Source organism: Lonchura striata, chromosome 8, assembly GCF_046129695.1.
Source record: "Lonchura striata isolate bLonStr1 chromosome 8, bLonStr1.mat, whole genome shotgun sequence".
Taxonomy (NCBI): domain Eukaryota; kingdom Metazoa; phylum Chordata; class Aves; order Passeriformes; family Estrildidae; genus Lonchura; species Lonchura striata.
The window spans coordinates 36169660-36186191 of record NC_134610.1 but is presented as its reverse complement, the minus strand read 5'-3'; the positions used below and the strand labels follow the sequence as shown (position 1 = coordinate 36186191).

Sequence of the window (16532 nt, the reverse complement as noted above, 5' to 3'; positions counted from 1 at the left end):
TAAAAGATAGATGCAACTGGTGAAAACTAGAGGGTTTTTTTACTGGCATGCCAGCATAAACCAGAGCATTTACCATCAGGTACTGTTAAAGTAAGTGTTCTAGCAAATATTAAAGGTTTTAGGGTAGAGCTGGCTTACTGCTGTATACTTTCCTTCATTGTTGAAAGGTACTTGCACCCTTCCTAGGGAGTACGAGCATGCTTGTCTCTCCCCAGGCACAGATATGCTTTACCTATCTTGGATGCCTTGCCAAAAATAGTATTTCTGATTTTCTTTAGATTCTAGGTCAGCCTGGGGAAGAGGGGTCAGAGCAGAACCTAAATCTGAGGCATTCTCAACTTATCACTCTCTAGCATCTCATCTCAGGCCAGGAAACACTGGCAGAGTCATTCAGCTGAGAGATGCTCTTGAGCAGCACCAGGAGTCCTGTCAATACTCCTGTTGCCAAAGCAACTTCCTGCCAAGGTACCATCAAATCACAAAAATAAACTTGTGGTCCTCAAGAAGGCTGGTCAGAGGTTTTGAGTACTCTTGTCATGAGTGTAAAGCAGAAAAGGACAAGGGCTGGGAATGGGAACAGAGGCACAACACCAATCCAGCTGCATTCCCAAGTGAGACATGAAGGCAACACGCCCCCAAAATCTGATATGAGGAACTTCCCATGATTAAATCAACTCTGTGCCACAGCTTGCAGAGGATGCAACAAAGATTTCTGGGAGAAGCTGAGGAAGACATTCCCTGACCTTGCTGGTCTAGAGGTGATGGCACTTCTCAAGACAAAGTCCTTTTGCATGTCCCAGGGGGATGTGGCTCATTGCCTGTGGTCTAAGTCAGAACAATAAATGGCAGGTCCATCAAATCAGTACCAGACTTATCGTCACCACACAGCAGCTCAGGTTAATAAAACCACAGTGTCCTGAAGAGTGATGATAACTCATTTACTCACTCTGCTGCTCAAGCAAGGTCACTTGGGCAGCAACTCACATTTCGGTAAGGCCCTGACCCAGCATCACCCCCTGTGATGGGTTTGCTGGGGTTTGCACCACACCCACAGTGCAGAGGATGCTTAGAGATGGAGGCAAAGGACAGGCAGCAATCCCTCCCCAGGACACTGCACCAGTTTCCCCCAGGCTGCTGTGACAGATGCAGAGGCGAGGCTTGGCTTCCTGCTGTTTTCCAGCACTCCAGTCTCTTCCCCAGAGCTATGTCAGTGCAGGGATGACCAGGAAGCCACGGCTCCTTCGTTACGTACCCGAACATGGCCACGAGCAGGTTGACCAGGAGGATGTTGGTGGAGAGCATGTAAATGCACACAAGGGGAATGGTGATCCACTCCGGGAAGCGGGGCTGGTTGTTGGCATCCAGCTCCACGCACAAGGGCTTGGACTCGTTCCCAGAAAAAGTGCAGTGGTCGAAGTTGTAGGTGGTACCTCAGAGAGGGGAGAGCAAACAGTGAGCTCCTCGTTCTGCTGGTCCTGCCCTCATCCCTCCATTCCTGCTCCCCGTTAGACTTGGAGGCAGGGGGCAAATGCAATTGGTACAAACAAAACTAGTGATAAAGTCCACAACCTGAGGATTCAAGGTATTGGTAGTAGTCCGGTTGAAATGATAGCTGCTCCTCTTGCAGTGGCTGATGAATTGCAGCTGAAGTGGTGATCTTTAGAAGGGTATCGTTTTCTCTGAAGATCTGGTGGCAATGCAGCCGGTCTTCCTCTGCACCGGGGCCGCCTCCGAGCTCTGCCGCCGCCGCCTCACCGCGCTCCAGCCGCTTCTCTGGGAATCTTGCCGAAGGAGCTGCTTCTCTGGGAAATCCCGCAAAGAGAGAGAGAGCTGCTTTGTCTCCAAAAAGGTACCACTTTATACAATAAAAGAGTGCTTGGCTTCCCCCTCTGGGTGGAGCATCTCACAATGGGATGATGTTAGGTTTACCAGCCCTGCAAGTGAGTCAGTCAATGGCCCATTAACAAACCATTACCTCTTCGGAGCAAACCATTGTTCTTGGAAGAAATAACAAACCTGCCCAACCTCCAACAGATGGCAAATAGAATACAAGCTTATCTTACAAACCAGGACAGTACTTTAAAATCTAAAACTCTAAACTATGCTCCACTTAGCTGAACATGTCTGCTTTAAAAGATAGATTCACATTCTCAATTCAAGCACCTAAGTTTGGAAGCCTTTTCCAAGGTCTCACATCAAATCCTGTAAATCTGAGGATTCTAAGCCTTCACTTACAGGCCCGAAGATCTGAGAATTCCTTGCATTTCGTTTTCCAACACTGATGGTGTTAGAGAGTGCCCAGGATCTGTTTTATAAGTCAGCTCTGGCAGGAACAAATTGGCTGCCTGAGGGCTGCTTGTGGCCTCTGACACCCAATTGCTCAGGGCTTCCCACTGCCCCAGTCCCTCCGGGTCTCCCCCAGCCCGGCCAACCTGCCCGGCAGCGGTGCTGCAGCCCCACAGGAGCTCCAGAGGAGCCCCACCAAGAGGCACCTCAGAGCCCTCAACCATCCAGCCAGCAACACACGGGCAGGAGGACACGGATGGTGCTTCCTGCCTGGGACAGGGCTTGTGGCCATCTCCAGGCACCGCTCTCGCAGGGATCCCTGCAGCTCTGGCCTTGCCCACCCGCTCTGTGGGCAGCACAAAGGCTTCAGCAGAGCCACCAAAGGCCAAGGGGCTTTTGGCCATTTTCCCTGCAACCCTGCATGCCTGGGCACCTTGCTGAGCACAAGCAAACTTTTCCCCCTTAAGGGCCTCAGGCCCCCTCTGCTTGCTGTGCTACTGAGCACAAGCACCCTTTTCACCCTTTCCTCCCACTTGCCCTGCAGACCCTGTGCAGCAAAGAATAGCTCTTGGGCATCTGCGTATTCTAACACATTCTTTATTTACTCAGGATAAAAAATGGAAGGGAAGAAAATAAATATCTTAGAGAAGAGGAAAATCCCACTGGCTCAGGTGGCCCCAAGAAAGAGAGCTTCCTGAATCAGCTCTCCTCCGAGCTCCAACAGTGCAGACATCCGAGCCCTGACAGACAAGGCCATGTCATCCATTTCCGGCGCAGCTGATCTTGCATCTTCTGGAAGATGGAGTATCGCCCACACTGTATTGCCTGGAGGACATGCAGTGTTTGAAGTGCCAGCTCTAACACGGCAGTACTGACATCCTCTGTCAGACATTCAAGGGCTGCAAGAGAAAGGAACAGAGCCACGGTCAGATCCCGACTCTGCGGGGAGCCGAGGGGAGTCTCCCGTGCCAGGGCCATCCCAGCCAGCTCTTGCCATGGCCGGGAGGGATCAGGGACCAAGGGGATCAGCCCGAAGCTGCTGGCCACGAATCCCACACGTGTCCCTGAACCCTCTGTGTGCTCTACCTAGGAGAGCAGAGCTCTCCGCAGTCGGGGCAGGGCTTGCAGCTCGCCCCACAGCCCCCGCTGTCAGCCCGCTGCCCTCTCTCACCATTGCAGATCAGCTGGAGCTCTTCTTGCTGTCCCCTCAAGCTCCGCCCGGCCATCCCTGGGAACACAGAGCCTGTCAGCCCAGCGGCACAGCTCCTGCCAGCGGCGCTGCCAGCCCTGTGCCCACACGGCCTCCTGGCCCGGCAGGGCTCAGCCCGGGCCCTGGCCGCTCGCTGCCGAACACAGGGCACGGCTGCCAGAGGCGCCGGGCCCGGGTGGCGCTGCCGGGGCAGCAGGCGGGGCTGGGGCCGAGCTGCGGCGGGGCGGGGAGGGAGCCCGGGCTCGCGGCTCACCCATGAACCTGACGGCCGCCTCTCGCAGGGGTTCCTGTGGGCTCTCCAGGTAGGGCAGGGCCCGGCGCAGGAGCTCGGCCGCGCTGCTGCTGTCCTCTGCCAGCTGGAGAGAGCGGCAGCAGAGAAGGGTTGGCGCGGGCTCAGCCCCTGGGCCGGGTGCTCCCCGCGCCAGCCCCGGCCTCCCCTGCCCGCACTGCCCTGAGGCCCGGCCAGCAGCCGCTGGCGCCGGGCTCTGGAGGGGGCAGAGGGCCGGCTGCTGCCCGGGGAGCCGCGGTGCCGCCCCGCAGCCCCGCCGGGCCGCGAATCCATCGGCACCCGGCTGGGCCCGCAGGAGCCTGGAGCAGAGCCCGCGCGGCCTCGGGCTGCAGCAGCGGGCAGGGGCACAGCTGCCAGCCCGCACACCGAGCACCGCGCTCAGGGGGCTTCTCCAGGCTGCGGCTGCGGCTTCCCCGCCCTCCTTACCAGGATCTCAATGAACCTCCATAGCTTCTCCTTCTTTACAGATTTTTCAAGATCCCTTCTCTTCAGGAATTTGGCCACACAAAGCAGCGTTTTCCAAGAAGCCTGGAGAAGAGCAGAAACATGGAAATGCCCTGCAGCCAAGGGCCCCCAGGATCAGCGTCTCTGTGCCAGGGCCTGGAGGAGGCTACAGCCCTCCAGGCACCAGGGCAGGAGGCAGCTGAGCCCCCTCCCAGGGGGACAGCAGCAGCCCTTGCGTCCTCACCTTTGCCACCTGCCAGTTCTCATCATGGCAGTGGAAGAAGAGTGGGAGCACACTGTGGCACACTTGTGCCTTCAGGGCCTTTCTTCCCTTTTCCAGTGGAAGATTCAGCAATGTTCTCAAGAGCAATATGGAGAGCAGCTGTACCTGGCTATTGTCCTGTGTGAAGAGATGAAAATAAGACCTCAGCATGGGCTGCAAAGGGCTCAGCTGGGCACAGGCCTGAAAATCCACAGGGCACCAAGTGTCCTGGCATCAGCCAGTGGCTGTGGCTGGGGGTACGGAGCCTTACATGGTCAAAGAGAGGCAGGAGGGACTCAGCCAGCTGCAGGACAGTGGGGCTGGGGATCCACATGTCCTTGTCCATGATTATAAAGTTGAGTACCATGACTGTTATCTTAACAATCTCTCCATCTGCATCCTGCAGGAGCTCCACAAGACGTTCAGTCAGGTTCCACATTTTTTTGGTCTGTGTAGAACACAAGTTTGTGAAAGGCAACTCTGCTGCCGCAGGGCCCAGAAGCCAAAGGCCTGTCCCGAAGCACTCGGGCAGCTGAAGCGGGAGGCAGGAGAGCTGGGAGTGGCTGTCCCAGCGGACGAAGCCCTACGCAGCCCAAGCAACAGCGTTCCCCAGCCCCACGCTGCCTGCATGGCTTCAGCTGCTGCCCCCTTCTCACCCTTGAGGGATCGTCAGTGAGCTTGAGAAGGGCCTTGAGTGCCAGGCAACGCTTCTCCCTGCACTCGCTCCACAGGTGCCTTGAGAAGATTTGCTGGACTCTGTCAGCATTGTGTTCACTCAACTCCAGGTGCTCAAGGACCTGAAAGGCACAGGGCAGTGACAGGGGACCCGGCTGGCAGGAGCCCAGAACCGCACAGGGCGGGGCCCAGGCAGCAGCACAGGGCGTGGGCACCGTCCCAGGCAGCTGCGGCTGCGAGAGGGCAGAGAGCTGGGAGGCAGCAGAGCCAGGCAGCGCTGGCCAACAGGCTCACCTCCACAATGAAGGCCAGGGCAGGCAGATCCCAGCGTGGCTTCTGTGAGCTGAGCAGCCGGAGCAGATAGTGAAAGATGCGGGAACATGAGGATATGGAGATGCAGGACATCTCCCTGTCAGGAGTAAAAGTCGCTTAATTAAGACTATGAGCCAGGGGAACAGACCTCTCCCCAGAACTAACTCACAGTGGTCTGGTCATTCCCCAGCACACAGAAAGGAGAAATGGGCCATTAGGAAGGTGACTCTTTGTGGGCACCCTGCTCTCCCAACCTTCTCCAGTCTCCTTGGCTGTCCCTCAGTGACAAGGGTCTCTGGCCCCTGACCAAGGGACTGTGAAGGACACCCCAGACACAGAGCACAAATGCTGAGAGCAATGGGAAAGGGGTCCCACCTGGCCAGCAGACCCACAGCATAATGGTGGGTGTCAGCACAGAGCAGCGTGTCCCAGCCACGCTTGCGTTCCATTGACACCACCACATGCTCATACTGCTTTCGGCACAGCAGGGACTTCAGGGTTCTCACTGCAAACCTGAGTGCAGAGCAAAGCCCGGGTCACACTGGGAGCACTGGCTCCTGCCCTGTCCATGTGGCAGGAACAGAAGGACTGGGATGGAGCACCTGTTGGGGCTGGTAGCAAGGCCGTGTTCTTCCTGGCATCCCTTCCAGAAGGTATCAACCGCCTCTGGCATCTCTTTGGTGCTGGAGAACACTTGGAAGAGCAGATGCACAAATAACTGCGGGAAATGCACCATCACTTTACGTGGGACACTGGGCTCCTGGAGGATCTTCCATATCACCACAGTTCCCTGCAAAGGACAAAGCCCCCCAAGACAGCGCTCAGTGCTGAGGTGTCCGTGTGACAGGGCCCGAGCGTGGCAGGGAGAGGCCCAGAGAGACACAGGGGGAGCAGCAGGCCTGGTGGCCCTGCAGCTGTCCCTAGGCCAGCTTTCAAGCCAGTGCCTGAGGAAGGGAGATGCAGTGGGGGAAGGAGGATGGAGAGCTGTAGGACAGGCAGCCTTGGGGCCAGCAAAGGCCACTGGCAGAAACTCACAGCCAGGGCAAAGACACCCGTTTTGTCCCCATCGGAGGTGCATGTGCTGTGCTCTGGCCAGCTCCCCAGCACATCCAGGAGTATCCGCTGTGCCAGCTCTGCAGTCCTGGGCGTGCACATGATGGTCTTCCACATGGCCATGGCAGCTCTGCAGGGTTAGAGCTCTGTCTCAGGGCATCTCAGACACAGCACCGTGGCCTGGGCATCTCTAGGGGCCCGGGTTGACTGCCGGCTCTGCCTTTGCCCACTGGCCCTCTCCAGCAGCAGCCAGGCAGCCCAGCCCTGTGGGGACAGGCCCCTGTGGGGCAACAAGGGAGCATGACAGCAGGCTCAGGGGTGACACGCCAGGGCTGGGAAAGGGAGCAGCCAGAGGGCCCTGAAACTCTTCTGTTGGTCAGACACCTGGCACAGGCTGTACAGGGCGATGGGTTGTGGTGAGCTGTGAGACCTCTAGGCAGGTGGGCCCCTTACCTGTCACAGGATGGGGCCACACGCAGGAGTGTCATTACTGTGTCTTTTGGCTGCGCTTCTGTGAGATACAGCAGGGCGTTGTCCAGCCTGTGCTCAGCAGAATCATTGGCCATGAGCCACTGGTGGATGTATCTCACCATGGCAGGGACCTGGAGAAGGCACGGGGAGACTTGGAAAGCTGCCAGAGGGAGCAGTGTTCCCAGTGTCCCCAGAGAAGTGCTTCCCTTCCCACCACACTGCGATGGCCTCAAAGGCTCACCAGTGGCCTCCTTAGGAGGCCAAGCAATTCCTGGGAGGACCAAACCCTGGCCACAGGCTGCTTACTTGCTTTGGATTGTAAAAACCTTCCTGTACAAGCAAATCCAGCAGGGCAGCACTGGTCTTGGTTTGGAAGATGGGCGAGTATGCTCTGAGCCCAGCGCCCCTGGCAATGTTCTCTTCCTGCCGAATTGTCTTGATGAATTTGCAAACGAGCTGAAGGAGAAGGGCAAAAAGCCATGGATGTTACATGGAGTGCTCCACACACGGTGCTCGGTGCTCGGCTGAGCAGTGACAGCAGGCCCAGCCCAGGTGGGGATGGCTTCAGGTACCTTTGCTGTTCTGTGGAAGCGGCCATGGTTGGGTTTCTGTTCTCGTGTCTGGTCCAGGGCTGCATCTGGCAAAGAGCGAGCGCAGCCAGGGCTGAGGGGCTGCAGGAGGGGCTGGAGAACACAGGCCCGCCCTGCGCTGCCGAGGCAGGGACAGCCCCAGGATGCCACAGGTGGATGGATCACGGCCACTGTGGGGTGTCTGCCCGGGCCCCTCTTCCGTCCTGTCCATGGGCACGTCCCCAAGGGATGGGATGGGATGGGATGGGGTGGGGTGTGATGGAGCCAAGCTGGCTGAAGGCACCAGCCCTGCGGCCTGGCTCTGCCACTTACCCTCCTGTGGTGGATGGAATGGCACCACCTCTTCAGTCTCCTGTGCTGGGGCAGCTGCAGGGCCGCCTTCTTCCTCCTCTACCCAGGTCAGCTTGGGCACTCTCAGGGCTCCCTGCCCCATGTCTCTGACCGGATTTCTGGCTACCCCTCAGGAGAGATGCCTTGGAAAAATCTGGGGCACCAAGTCTCACGGTCTGCCCTCAAGGGCACCTGCAGAATTGAAGCCTTGGAAGGCCACAGCTCACCGAGTCCTGTGGTCTGGCCTCAAGGTGAGCTGCAAGAACTATGCCTCAGAAACACTCCGGGTTGGACAGGAATGAGCGCGCTGTGTGGGGGCTCCTCACAGCACCGCTCTGTCCCGTCCTCTCTGGTCGCCTGCTCTGAGCAGAGTGGCGTGCTCTTGCCACTTCCAGCTCCTATGTCAGCACGTGTCACAAAGGGCCCTTGGACACCGGGCTCCGTTCCATGCTGCACCGTGTCACGAAGGGCCCTTGGACACCCAGCTCCATTCCATGCTGCACCGTGTCACGAAGGGCCCTTGGACACCCAGCTCCATTCCATGCTGCATGTGTCACAAAGGGCCTTGCATACACTGCACCTGCCCTGGGGCCACCCCCTGCCCACTCAAAGTGGCCCAGGTTGGCAGGAATCCCTGGCCCCAAGTGTCTGAGACAGCCCAACAGGATCTTTAGGAAGGGCTCAGACCATCAGCAAACGCTGCCCTGCTCTGCGGGCTCAGGGCAGCAGAAGGAGCCCCCAGGGCTGCCGACGAAGCCGCACTGGGAAGGGCACGGGACCTTCCATGGAAGCTGCCACGGTCCATGGTCATCCTAAACCCATGGGTGTGGCACACACAAGGAACTGTGGCACAAGGAACTGTGGGCCAGGGCACGAATGCTGCTCTGAGCCCTGGGGCCTGGGAACGCTGACACCAGCAGCTGTGGCAGAGTCCCTGCCCAAGCAGACCTGCCAGCCCCCGAGCCCTGGCAGGGCTGGTGCCCGTCTCCTGCCCCAGAGACCTGTGCCCCTGGGGGCTTCTGTGCCAGAGGGGGCCACACCCACGTGCACTGGGGACTGTGCTCCTTCCTGCAGGGGCTGTTGGCAGGAACACCTGGAGGAACTGCTGGCAATGCTTGGTGTCTGTCAGATGATGTTGCTCTTCCCTAGAATTAATTTTTTTCATAGAAGGGATTAGCAGCAACACAAAAGCTCCAATAGCTAGTGAGATTCACAAGACAGAGACACAGTCACGTCTCATTGGACTTTTCTGCACATTTTTAAAGCATTCTGGATTAAAAAAACAGCTGAGTTGAAAGTTTAATGCAGCAGTTTATGTGTCTAGTTGAAGCCAGCAGCTAATACCTGGTGCATTGGAAAAATGAAGAGGCCAGGAATAACTCTCAGAGGAAAAGAAGGTGTTCTGTGTCTCTGAGTGTGGTGCAAGCACCCTAAAGGAGCAGCCAAGGGAAGTGCTGAAAGCAGACCTGCTGTTCTTGTGCATGTTCCAGTGCTGTTTCTGTGGGGTCCAGAGCCACCAGGGCAGCAGTGCCTCCACAGCCCTGCTCCAGGAGACGTGGCCACCCTCCCCATGGTGGCCGCAGCTCTGCGGGCCCAGAGCTCTCTGTCAGGGGGCCTCAGTCACAGCACCTGGCCTGGGCAGCCGCGAGGGCCCGGGCTGGCAGCCAGCCCTGCCTCTGCCCCCTGCCCCTTATTGGCAGCAGCCAGACAACAGCTGTAGGGAAGGATGGATAAATATAATTATTAATAAATAATACAGCCAGGATGAGAACAGTCCTCTCTGCTAGCCGGACAATGCCCCTGCCTACGGATGGGTCCTGGGGTCAAGTGGACTGTTCCATCTCACCCCCCAAAATGTATGGTTCACCCCGCACCTGTAACCCTCCCCTGAAACATCAAGTGCATGTAACCCCATTGGCCCAAGCCTTGTTCCAGCCCACCTTGAAGCCCCCTGATAAGGGGGCTCTGAGGGGCCAGACGCTGTTTTGGAACTTCCCCTCCTCATGGAACTTCCCTCACCCTCTCAAGCCTCGCCACGTGCTGCGTCTGGCAGCTCAAAGCAGGACCTTTCTCCATCCCTAATAAACCTTATACCCCAAGAGCAGCCTTCAGAGATCTCTCGTCTCCATTCATCTAAACCGTCCTGGAGCCGGCAGCGCTCTCTACAAACAGCGCCTGCAGGGCTCCCCTGCCCACCGTGAAGGTGCTGGCACCAAATCCTGGCGCTGGCTCTGGAGGGGCAGAGGGCCGGCTGCTGCCCGGGGAGCCGCGGTGCCGCCCCGCAGCCCCGCCGGGCCGCGGCTCCATCGGCCCCGGCTGGGCCGCAGGAGCCTGGAGCAGAGCCCGCGCGGCTTCTGGGAAGGGAGCAGCATGTGCAGCACGGGCTGGTGCCCCTGGCTGCAGCACTGCACATGGACTGACTCCAGAATTCAGACCTTACAGAACATGGTTGCACAGTTACATTCACACAACAATAGATCTCTACAGCTTCAGGCAATCACACAGCAGGTTTTTGTTGCCACATGGCAGGGTGCTAGACATGCTGCAGCCTTCTTCAAAGTGTCACCTTCAGAAGCTGCTCTGAGTAAGGCCACAAGAACAGCCATTTCAAGTCCACACACACACATAGCCCAGCAGAGGAAAGACAGGAAGGGTCTATTTATGATGTATTCCAGCAAAGGTTTATTGCATCCACCTGGCTGAAGGGATCAGGGACAAAGACCTGGCCATGTGCTCTGCACAAGGTTAAGCAGGGGTCAGTGGCCAATGGTCTGAGGGCACAGGGGCAGCACAAAGGGCAGAGCAAAGGGCATTGGCCTACAGGGAAGATGGGGCCGGCCACCAGGGATACCACAACCAATGAGGAAACAGGGAAAGGAAAAAATGCAAGAATTTGGGACACGGGGAAAGAAACTGGGGTGGATCCTGGTGTTGCAAGGCTCCATGGCAGAAGTCTTCTCTTTAAGCCTAGGTGGAGAGTCTATTGTATATTCTTCCAAGGCAAGGCCCTTGGGATTTCCCGGAAGGGTTTAAAGCATTCCACAGGTTTTATATAGGAAGGGAGTGAACAAAAAGCACAATTTTCACATCCAAGGCAGACAAATGATATGGGAAAAATAATTTCCAGAAAGGAACCTTATCTCAAGAATTTATGATGCAGCTAACTGCCAAGTGAATCAGTGAAAACCCAGCTCCTTTATTTTTCAGCAGGAAATATTTCCACATGAAAACAAATACCACTGCTATTGTTAGTGCTGGAGCCCCCAGGATGATGTCATGCACAGCATACAGTACAGTTGGGTGATAAAATGCAGAGAGAAAAGAGCAGCAACCTCTCTGAATGTATCATATGGATATAAAACTTGCAGAGAGTATCCAAAGAGGGGAATGAAGATGATGAGGGGCCAGGAGGGGAAGCTGTATGAGGAACAGCTGAGGTCAATTGGCTTGTTCAGCTTGGAGAGAGGAGGAGGTCTCAGCATGACTGGCAGCTCTCTCCCAAAGGACAGCTCCAATCTCTACTCTCTGTGACAGGGACAGCACCTGAGGGAGTGGCTGGAGCTGTGTCAGGGCAGGGTCAGGTGGAATTTTAGGAAAAGGTTTTCCCAGATGGTGCTGGCACACTGACCAGACGCCCTCAGGGAATGGGCACAGCCCCAGGCTGACAGAGCCCAAGGAACATTTGAACAATGCTCTCAGGGATGCATAGGATAGGATTGTTGGGATGTCTGTGCAGGACCAGGGGTTGGACTCCATGATCCTTGCAGGTCCTTTCCTCTGGTGAGTCTATGATTCCATGATTCCTAGACACTGGGAAGGAAGGTTGATACAATGCTTTGCCATGTAAATAAATGCTATTTGTAGTGCCTTCAGTTGGCTATGCTCTCAGCTATACCAAAAAAAAAAAAAAAAAAAAAAAAAAAAAAAAAAAGGTGACAGAATTCAGCTGCTATTTTAGACAGAAAGCGCCACCTCACCATATCAAGCACTGCTCTGTTTAAAGGTTCCAACAATCTCTTCTCCATTTCCAGCTGCAAACATCAGCAAACACACATTGGAAAAGTCAAATGAATTCCAACATTCCCAGAATACAAATTTTCATGATTGAAACCAAGGAAGGATTGCCCACAAAGCCTTAGAAACAGTTCCTAGATAAATTAATGTCTCTCCCATGCAGGGCTGTAATAGCTGAACTTCTGCACTGCTGAAAGGTTCCGGGTAGAGGGGGAACAAGTCCACAATGTTCCTTTACAGTCTGAAATAGGGATGCAGGGTTGGACCAAAGGCTTTCCTTGGGGGGATGATGCTGAAATCCACTACATTCTGGCACACCAGCATTCCAGACCCCAGCAGGTCTGACAGCCCGTGCAAGGAACAAGCAAGATCCAGCTACTACAGGGCAGAACAGGAAGGGAGATTGATTCATTCAGACATGCAATTAGTGCTTGAAGGAAACCCATGCACAGGTCCCTCCAAGTGAAATGGAAAAGCAAAGGGATTTTGGCAACAGCAGCAGAACTCTTGGAAATAGGAGTGATTTGCAACAGCAGCTTAACAAGGACTAATTGCTGCCACTGGACCTTAGGGCAGATGAGAAGAGTTTGGGTAACACAGGAATCATGTCAGGAGATAAGCAGCCATCTCCAGTTTCACCACAACCTTGCAACAAGCAGAAAGGGCTGTTTGATCAACAAAAATAAAAATTGCAAGAAAATCCTGCTGACTCCTGCTGAGACATTGATACTCTGGTGCCTCCATTACCATCTGCTTGGGGGGTGCTGCCAGCTTCAAGCAATTATTCTTCATGAATTGGTACCTGTGTGAGCAACAGAAAGAATTGGTGAGTAGAACTCCCAGCCCACCTCAAGGCTTTGCTTTCATCCTCTCGACATCAGCTTGGGTGACTGGATGCCTTGTCCAGGGGAGGGTGTCCCTGCCCATGGCAGAGGGTGGAACTGGATGAGCTTTAAGGTCCCTTCCAACCCAAACCGCTCTGGGATTCTAGGATTCTTCTGAAGGCACTGCTATCCATCATGAGAGGTCCCTTTCCACAAGCTCCACCATAAACTACTGTCCCTTGTCCCAGGCTGCCCCCCTGTATCTAATTACAACCTGTTTTCCAGCCACATTGCAGCTCCCTTTGATCAGCGCTGGCACTGTTTGAGCAGCACTGGACTAAATGGCCTCCAGAGTTCCACTATTTTACAGCCTATTTTTTAGGCAACTTGGAGTCCAGCACATCCCAGAAGCACCCAGGAACTGGTGATCCTTGTAGATTTTATTAGGTGGTTGCAAGTCATTCATGACTAAAAGGCACTCAGTTCAAGTGAATATCCAGTTCTCCCAGGAAAAGAGTGAGCGGACTGGGGAATGTTTGGCACAGGTTTAAGGTTTCTTGGACGAAACCACTCTGTGGAAGAAAGAGCCAGGCCGTAATGTCCGGGCTGATCAAGTTGTTCCAGATTATCCCATTCAACAGTTACACTTCTTAACCTGCTGTCTCTAAAGGTGACAGTGTTCTCTGCATCAATATTCTGTCTGCTTTTCACATCCCACTGTGGGACCCAAAACAATTCTTTCTTGAAACTGGAGGCAAAAGGACACAAGGCTGATGACCAGACACTCAAACTGGACCTGAGGCTTTGGGTCAGCTCCTCACACTGCAGCTTATTGTACAGGACACAGGAAGGCTACAGCAATCCAGCCTAATGCCCCACTTTGATAGTGGAAAAATAAACCTTACTCCTGCCCTCACTTCTGTCTTTTCTATTTGGATTGCCTGCTCTTCAGAGTTAAAAGATACCAAGGGTAAAGGATCCAGCACAGCAGCTCCTCATTTTCTAGAGGCCCTCCAACAAAAAGACAACTAAAATAACCTTGGGTTAGTCACAGTTATTCAGAGGCAAGCGAGCAAAACAAGGTATTTGAAACAGTGCCAAAATTTGATAGAAACCCCAGATGGAAAACTGTATTTTTCATAAAGAAAAACACAAATGAGGAAGAGAAGTTGGGTCTCGTTTCTTCCCTAGTATCAGACAATATGAATACAACCATCAACAATTAATACTAGCTCTTCTTTCAAAGACACACCAATTTAACACCACAAATGCTGGTAATTTTTTCAAGGCAGACAATGGATTTAAAGAGGGCTTACCTTGCTCCAGTAGCTGCTCTTGAATTTCAGCTCCACTTATTTAATTTTACTGGAAATCTCTTTCAGAAGGCCTTTCAAATCAGAGAGCTTAAAAAAAAAAAAAAAGAGGAGGTTATTTTTGTAAAGTCCATCTAGCTGAAGGAATGCAATGCTAATGAGCAATGAAAGTAACAAGTAATTGCCTCTGCAAGTATTACACCCAATGCAAGAGTGCTCGAGAGGACAGTACCAAGTACAATGTTCATCAGGGCAATTAATGCAGCAAGCCCTGATGCCTCTATTTCAGCGAGTTAACCAGCAGTTACCAGACGAGAAAAGCAAGAGATGGGTATTTATTTTCAGGAGAGAATTAAGGTTAGCAGATCTCCTTTCAGTTTCAAGAGCAGCATCATACTCACTCACCACTTCCCCTTCAGTCTGGAAGCAAGCTATTATTTTGCAATCTAAATTATTTGACAGTAACCAAAAAAAAATACTCTGAAGTATATGTGGGTCTTTTCACCTGAGCTTCCCAAAAAGTCTGTGCTTCATACCAAAGCCACTCCCCACTTCAGAGGCCAAACAGATAATTCAGTCAAGCCTCAGAAAATAACCATTGTGAACACACATACCCATTTCAACATCACAGTCATAAAAAATTATTTGTATGACAAAACTCATAATGTGCTCTCTGGTATATGGGTAGCCTTATATTGCTTAATTACACCATGCCAACACCACCAGAAGCTAAACTTGACAGACACCTTTGGGACGGGGACATGTCAAGTGTGTGACACCCCTTCTTCCCACTGGCGTTTCATGGACCTGTTAGACAGCGGAATGTTGCAGTTTAAGATGGAAATTACTTCTGCTTTAGTCCATCCCACAAGGAATATTGAGAAACACTCCTCCAGTGCTAAGCAAGTGTCTTTGTTTCATTTTCCTGCACATTAGAAAGCTCTTGTGGCTTGGAAGGGATCTCACAGCTCATTTTTGGCTGCTCCAACCCCATCCAGCCTGGCTTTGGATACTTCCAGGGATCCAGGGGCAGCCACAGCTTCTCTGGGTACCCTGTTCCAGGGTGGGCCCACCCTCACAGCCAAGAATTTCTTTCCATTATCCCATCTAATCCTGCTCTCAGTTCAAAACCATTCCCTTCTGTCCTAATCACTACACGCCCTACACACTCCTATCTATGGAATCAAAAGAGCACAGTAAAAAAGCCCAATTAAAATGGGGTCCTGGTGACAGTGACAAAGACTGCACACAACTCTGGGAGGCTCATTTTCCTTGCCATGGCACACCCCCTGCTTTACCAGAGAGAATCACATTTCCCGGAGAGATCTGGGACAGAAGTACCTTTGCATCCAGTTGTCTGAATCGATGCACTATCCTAGAAGCAGAAGGAGAACATGAAGCAGTGGGATCAGTCTGGATACCAAGGAAAACTTGGCTAATTACCACACCCCAACTCCCCCCAGTGCTCCATCCTCCCAGGGAGGCAGGGCTGCACGTGACTGGCATCATTTTTAGTACAAGTACATTAACTAACATGCAAATTACTATTAGTAGGATGCTATTACATTTTCCTTCTCAAGACATTTTTGCTTCCAGTACCAAGGAAATGTTTTTGGTATTTGTTTGGCTTCTTACGCAATGCTGTTTGTCTCTGGGTAGTCTTAACCTAAACACTTATTTGTGGATGGCAATGTTGATGCCCACAGATATGGAAGGGTCTGGTTTTTCTTGTCCATTCCTATCAGCTCTCTCTGATTAAGAGAAATATTCAAGCTGCCAGAAGTTAGCAAAGTTAAGCAATCATACAGAGCAGGTTTTGTTCTTGAGCAGTGCTCTGTTTTCTTGTTTTCTTTCAGTTTTTGTTGCTTTTTTTTTTTCCTCTTATACTGTTACTCTGAAAACAGTGAGACAGATCCCAAAGATAATGTTTCCACGAGCTGGCAGTCAAAGAAATATCCAAGCGTAAGTCTCCAAAGTTTCAAATACCATGATTCTAAAGACCATCTTCCCCTCCTCAGAGGTCTCCACAACTCATGCTACTAATTACACATCTCCATTTGGATTACTGCTGTGGGAATGTCTGAGATTCCAGGTCCAACAGTAAACATTCTCTGCTAAATGTAAAATCATAGAATTATTTGAGTTGGAAAAGATCAAGTCCAACCAATTCCACCACTAACTCAGGTCCCCAAGTGCCATATCCACACAGCTTTTAAATCCCCACGCCGAGATGGGGGTGCCACCACTGCCTTGGGCAGTCTGTTCCAGGGCTGGACAACCCTTTCCATAAAGAACTTTTTCCTAATATCCAGCCTAAACTAATGCTACAGCAAGAGTCAGCTGTGGCACTGTTTCCCATGATGAGATCTCAAAACACCATGGGAAGACTTTTTTTGTCTTCTCTTCAGCAGACAAAAAAGCACCATTTCACTTCAGAAATAAAAAGCACATTTATGCTG

General features: G+C 53.0%; 1 long non-coding RNA gene and 1 pseudogene across 1 annotated transcript; both read right to left on the bottom strand.

Annotated features, from left to right (window-relative positions):
- Window positions 1-2863: 2863 nt before the first annotated feature.
- Window positions 2864-3510, bottom strand: LOC144246657 (uncharacterized). Its single transcript, XR_013340324.1, has 2 exons — window positions 3458-3510; window positions 2864-3185 (listed from the first exon to the last, which is right to left on the bottom strand). It is a non-coding gene; the product is annotated as an uncharacterized LOC144246657 (long non-coding RNA).
- Window positions 3511-14094: 10584 nt separating this feature from the next.
- The window catches only part of LOC144246656 (transient receptor potential cation channel subfamily M member 8-like), a 29328-nt pseudogene continuing 26890 nt past the window's right edge, over window positions 14095-16532 (bottom strand).